At 37.7% G+C, this 7,190-nt stretch overlaps 1 pseudogene; it reads left to right on the top strand.

Moving 5' to 3' along the window:
• Positions 1 to 233: 233 nt before the first annotated feature.
• Positions 234 to 584, top strand: LOC141515938 (small ribosomal subunit protein eS24 pseudogene; annotated as a pseudogene).
• The last annotated feature ends 6,606 nt before the right edge of the window (positions 585 to 7,190 follow it).

Raw genomic sequence — 7,190 nt, 5'->3', positions numbered from 1 at the left:
GTAGAGGGAGGGGGGAGGATGGAAGGGAGGGTTGTAGAAAATGTGAAACTCAAAAGCTTGCAAAAGGATAAATGTTAAAAAGATATCTTTGGCCTGCTGCTTGAGGAGCTGGCCGCCACCATGGTGAGTCTCCTTGGGGTCTAGACTCCATCTGCCTCGCATCTGCACCATCCTTTGGCTTGGCTCTCGACTCTTCTTTCAGTCCATCTCCTAGAGGCCTCTTGGCCTCTCCAATGTTGAAACTAGCCGGGAACCACGATCCAAGAGTGAATGACACAGTAGCCATCAGAACCTGGAAGTTCATGACAAACAGACTTCTTCAGCAAAAACAGATGGTTATAGATGTCCTTCATCCTGGCAAGGCCACAGTACCTAAGACTGAAATTCAAGAAAAACTGGCCAATATGTATAAGTCATCTCCAGATGTCATTTTTGTCTTTGGATTCAGAGCCCATTTTGGTGGTGGCAAAACAACAGGTTTTGGCAAGATTTATGATTCCCTTGACTATGTAAAGAAAAATGAACCAAAGCACCGACTAGCAAGGCATGGTCTGTATGAGAAGAAAAAGACATCAAGAAAGTAGCAAAAGGAACACAAGAACAGAATGAAGAAAATGAGGGAAACTGCAAAGTCAAATGGTGCTGGCAAAAAGAAGTACTAAAAGACACTGTGTATGTTTATCTGTGAAGATAATTTGGGTTTTTCATCAAAGTGTAAACAAACTGTTAAAACTCTTTAAAAAAGATATCTTTGCATGTAATTGGAAAATAAGTTAATAATAAGAAAAACACTCATGCGTGCTTCTTATCCCATCATACAAATTTCTGATCCTATATTCAAACCCAGCTTTTTGAATCCAAATAATAAACACACATTCTGCTCCAACAATAACTCATATCAAAGACAACAATCACACGTTTTTCTGATCACATAATCTCATACTTTGGATTCTATCAACACACATACATACTTCTGATCTCAAACATACATACACACTTCAGATTCTTCAGTTATACATGTAATTTTGTTTTCACAATCATAACACACACGCTACAATTACATATATACTTCTGAACCTACAACACACTCTTCTACTCATATATTCTCATATTTAAGCTTCTGATTCCCAAAAGCACATTCATTTATAATCCAAAAATAAACATTCTTCTGATTTCACAATCACATACACCCTTATGATCCCATAATAGCAATATCGAATCTGCTCCCACTATCTCACTTACATGGTTTTTATCCCAAGTGACAATACACTTCTGATCTTAAAAATACACACACATCAGATTCCACACTTTTGAGTCCCAAATTTCACACACTTCCAATCCTACATTCATACTTTAGATTCCTTAATCACATATATTTCTGCTTTTAGAATTCAAATTTTAAATTTAAATTTAAAAGTTAAATTCACATACACTTCAGATTCAATAATTTACATGTATTTCTGATACCAGAACCACACACACACACACATACACACTCATTAAAATAATTTATTTTTCTCAATTACATGTAAAAACAATTTATTATTGTTAAGTTACTGTTTCTAAATTTTGTCCCTCCTTCATTCCCGCCTCTCTAGTCTCCTTAAGACATTAAGCAATCTAATATAGATTATACATGAATGATCAGATAAACCATTTCCATATCAATCATTTTGTTGGGAAAAAACTGAACAAAAGAAAAAAGTGAAAGAGAGAGTGCCCTTGGGATCGTCTTGGATCATTTTTGGTAAGAATATGTATGATATTCTTAATTGTTCCTTGTATAATAAAGCTGCTACTGTGTACAATGATTTGCTGGTTCTGATCACTTCACTCTGTTTCAGTTCATGGAAGCCTTTCCAGGCTTTTCAAAAAATCATCCTGTTTATCATTTCTTATAGAACAATAAAATTCCATTGCAATCTTAAATCACAATTTTTCTGTCATTTCCCAATTGATGGGCTGCTTTCAATTTCTGATTCTTAGTTACTACATAAAAAAATAAGCTGTAACATTCACAGGGACCACAACCCGGGAAACATTTCAGCAGATGGCTTAACAAGGTTGAAGGTAATCGAAAGGTTCTCAAACCCATCAGTGAGTTGGGGGTATGTCTACCCCAAATATGTGAGGACTTCTACTCATAGAATGGGTGGATGAGAAAATTTCCAAAATATTCAGCAGCCTTCATGTGTGGAGCATTCAGAGCTTGGTTAGACATCAAAGATGCTAAAATCATTCACTGTATCTAAAGCCATCACCATTTGTCTTAACTCTGTCTTGTCACTGGATTGTGATGACTTAGGAGACAGTATGAAGCTGACAACTTCATGCAGCTCTGCCTCACTTAAATACAATTTACATACAAATCAAAAGACATCACCCATAGAATTTTACCATTCCTATCTCAAAGTCCTATGGCAATAAGCAAGTCAGGAAGCAGCAGGAGCAGATCCACTGGAAGCTGTAGTCCCAACCCATAGTGGCCCAGTTCATAGGGTCCTCTCCTCACAGCAGTTGGATTCAACAGCCTCTTGGGTGTCTGAACAGCCTTTGAAGGATCACACTGCTCACCAACAAATGTGATAAAGAATCTAGAAAAGGTCCCTTAAAATTGTCTTTTTAACCAACCCTGTTCTGATTACCATGGCAGGCAGGTATCCCACCTATGGTTGAAACACACAAAAAATTATAAAACTTTCTTCTGAGAGACAAAACAAGATTCAGTAGAATTGAGGGACAAACAGCTCTTGCTGCAAGAAAGCTCAGTAGGTATCATATCCAAATAGCAGCCCTGAGTTAACCAAGGCTGGCAAATGAAGGCCAGCTTACTGAAGTCAGTGTTAGATATACATTTTTCTAGAATGGCCTCAGTGACTGGGAGAGCCATGAAGCTGGAAAAGGTTTTGCAATCAAAACTAATCTAATCAATAAGTTTGAATGTCTACCAATAATAGGCTTACAACAGTACAATTTCCATTTCCAGGAAAATGCCCTGCCACTATCATCAGTGCTTATGCTCTCACCATGACAAACCCTGTTGAAATAAAAGTTTTATGATGACCTGGAGACCATTATCATCAATGTACCAAAAGAAGACAAAGTTATAATTCTGAGTAACTTAAATGCTAGAATAGTTTCAGATTACCAGACATGGCAATAAATCCTTGGAAGGAACAGAGTTGGAAACAGTAACAGCAATGGTCACATACTACTCCTTGTGCATCTCATGATCTTCTCATCACAAACACTGTCTTCCATTTACCAAAATGCAATAAAACTTCTTGTACCCTTGCAACAAATATTAGCATCTAATCGACCACATGATTAAAAGGAAAAGAGACAGACAGGATATGAGAGTGACAAAGGCAATGCATTATGCAGAGTGCTGGACTGATCACAGACTCATCCTTTCCCAGTTAAGCATTCACATTCAACCAAAGCAACAACCCCAAGGCAAAGTGACTCCCGGAAGAATTAATTTCAAAAGAATAGAGAAATCTCAGAGCAACAAGTAAAGTGTTGCTAACTTGGAGGAAAAGTTTTAGTCACAGCTACACAGTTGGCAGCAGTGGAGCAGAAAAGGAGTGGGCAGCTGTTAGAGTTTTGGTGTACAGCACTGCATTTACTCATCAGGATCAGAACACTTAAAATATCAAGATTGGTTTAACAAAAATTATGGGGAAATACAGAAATTGCTAAAGGAAAAACAAGAGCCCCAAAGGGATTATCAAAGGATAATTTATCCATTACTAAGAAGGCAGCATTTAATTCCATCAAAAGTAAAGAACAAGCAAAGCTTAGAGAGATGCAGGATTTTGGGTTCAATAAGAAGGCAGATGAAATCCAGTTTTATGCAGGTAGTAACATCCCAAAGCACCTTTTTGTGGCTCTGAAGTCTATTTATGAACCAAGGATATATGGTGCAGGGCGGCTAGGTGGCATAGTGGATAAAGCACCGGCCTTGGAGTCAGGAGTACCTGGGTTCAAATCTGGTCTCAGACACTTAATAATTACCTAGCTGTGTGGCCTTGGGCAAGCCACTTAACCCCATTTGCCTTGCAAAAACCTAAAAAAAAAAAGATATATAGTGCAAATCAACTAGTCGGTACTGATGTAGTCACATTGATTAGTGATAGGCATATGATCCTAGAGAGTTGGGCTAAACACTTCTGTATTGTTCTGAACAGACCATCATTAATCAAAGCTGAAGTCACTGCAAGTTAAAGTCAATCCATTCCTAGTTGAAGTTCCAACTGAAGAAGAGATTTTGGAATGCCATTAGGTTCCTTTAATGTGGCAAAGCACCTGGTGCTAATCTATTCCAGTCAAAAGCTGACTGAAATTGTCCAAGTTATATGGCATAAAGAGGTTATTCCCTGGAAATTCAAGGATGCCTCTATTGTCCATCTCTATAGAAGTAAAGGGAATAGATTGTACTGTGACAATCACAGCAGTGTTTCTCTCTTAGTTATTGCTGGTGAGATTCTTTCCAGAGTTGTTCTCAATACGCTAATTCTTTATCTGGAAGACAGTCACCTCCCTGAGACTCAATTTAGCTTCAGAAATGGTCAAGGAATAGTCAATATGGTATCTGCTACCCAACAACTCCAGAAAAAATGCCAGAAGTAGAAACTAGGTCTGTATGCAACTTTTATAGATCTGACTGGCCTTTGTTATTGTTGGTCATGAGAGTTTTGGGAAAATTATGTCAAAATTTGGTTACCTGGAGAAGTTCATCAGTATTGTATGTCAATCTCATGACGGCATGCTTGCCTAGGGTCTAGATAGTGAACTATGCTCTCATGATTTCCCAATCACCAATGGAGTGAAACAAAACCCTGTCCTTACTCCCATGCTTTTTAGCACAATGTTTTCAACCATGTTATCAAATGCCTTCACTAAGGATGAACACAATTTCAAATCAGCCATCGCATTGATGGTAAAGTCTTCAACCTGAAAAGGCTGCAAGTCAAGACCAAAGTGGAGGGAGAGTTGGGGCATGATTTTTATTTGCAGATGATTGTGCCCTCAGTGCAGCCTCTGAAGCTAGGATAAAACAAATTATGAATTGATTCTCTGCTTTCAGACTAACAATTAACACCAAGAAAACACAGGGGCTCCATTAACCAGCACCATACCATCCATATGTGGAACCTTCAATTACAGAAAATGGAGAAGTTTTGAGTACTGTGAACAAATTCATTTACCTTAACAGCATAATATCCAGGGAGGTACACATTGATAATGAGGTTGACACACACACAATTGCCAGAGTTAGCTCAGTGATTGGGAGGCTCCAAAGGAATGTATGGGAGAAAAGATCAACTATCAAACTGTAGGTCTGCAGAGCCATTTTACTGACACTGTTGGGAACCTGGACAGTCTAACAGTACCATACCAGGAAACTGAATTTCTTCCTTTTAAATTGTCTGAGGGAGATTTTTGAAGAGCACCTAGCAGGAGAAGATACTGCACATTGGTATCAAGGTGCTTTCTCAAGCTAAACTATCAAGCAGTTTACTACAGAGAGCAAAGCTCCAATAGCTGGTCATATTTTTCTAATACCAAATGTACACTTACCAAAAAAAAAGACTATTTTAAAGAAAATTCACATAGGGCAAGTGCTCAAATGGTGGTCAGAAAAGGTGCTATAAGGATACTCTGAGGGGTCTCTTAAAAACTTTGGAATTGATTATGCAGCATGGCAGACACTGGCACAGAACCACACAGCATGGCATATCCTCATCAGAGAGGGTACTGTGGTCTATGAGCAAGGCAGAATTGAATCAGCTCAAAGGAAACGTGAGATGAATAAGTTTAGAGAACCCAATCCAGGTGTTCACATGGACAATTTATGCCTGACCTGTGGTTAAGCATTCTGAGTTCATCACACACACACACACACACACACACACACACACACACACACACACACAAAAACACTGTAACTTGTCTCCTGTATAGGTGATGTCATTTTGGTCTTCTTCACTAACAAAGGACAAGAATCAAACCAACCAACCAATTATATATATATATATATATTTTCATCAAATAGATTTTTTTCCCTTTTTCCTTAGCTTTTTGAGATAACAGACCTAGGAGTGATATTCCTGGATCTAAGGGTACGCACAGTTTTAAATCCTTTTGGGCATAGTTAGAAGTTGCTCTCCAGAATTGTTGGAGCAGTTAAAACTCCAACAAAAATGCATTATTTTCCCAGTTCACCCATTTCCCTTCCAAGATTTTAAAATCACACATATACCTCTGATTTCCATTCTCTCACACATACTCATATCTGATTTCCATTATCTCACACATACATATATCTCACACACTTCTGATTCCTTGAACACAGACACACACACAGTAGAAGCATGTATGATAGTGGGGTTCAAAAAGTGTGTAGTTATTCTGTTATAGAAGCATATATGTAATTCTAAGATCAGAAATATATTTGGTTTGGGGCTGAAAAGTTTGAGTGTGTTCAGAGGGGTGTGTGATATTCAGAAGAATATATCTGACTGTGAAAAATGCATGAATATGAGATTGGGTGAACAGAAGGGTGTTTGTATAATCATAAAAGTCTATGTGTGTGATTGTGTATCAAAAGTGTGAAGGGGATTTGAACTCAGAAGTTTGTATGTAATTTGTGTGATCATCAATTTGTGTGATCATGAGATTCAAAGTGTATGCATTTATGATTTGTGGGATCCAAAGTAATTATGAAATCAGAAGCATCTGTGTAATTTTGGGTTAGAAGTTTGTACATTATGGGATAAGAGGCATGTGTGATTTGGGTAACAGAAGTGTTTGTATATTGGGGGATTATACCAGTGTGTGTGGATGATAATGTGATCAAAGGAGTGCATTGTGAATTTGGTATTAAAATTGTGTTGTGTGTATGTATGTATATGTATGGCTACAGAATCATAAATATCTATGAAATTGTGAGATCAGAAGTGTTTCTAAATTCAGAATAGTATGTGTTTTTGGAAGAAGCTTATCTCTATATGTATGACTATGGGACCAGAAGTCGGTTTGTTTATAAACTTAGAAGTCTGTGTATGATTTTAAAATCAGAAATGTCTATTATTGTTTTCCATGATTGTGGGATCTCTGTGGGATAAGAGAAGTGAATGAATTCGGGATTAGAGGGTTTCTGTGTGTATGTGTCTTACTATAGAACA

This window comes from Macrotis lagotis, chromosome 3, assembly GCF_037893015.1.
Source record: "Macrotis lagotis isolate mMagLag1 chromosome 3, bilby.v1.9.chrom.fasta, whole genome shotgun sequence".
Lineage (NCBI taxonomy): Eukaryota > Metazoa > Chordata > Mammalia > Peramelemorphia > Peramelidae > Macrotis > Macrotis lagotis.
Note: the sequence above shows the minus strand (reverse complement) of the source record. Positions and strands in the feature narration are given on the sequence as shown.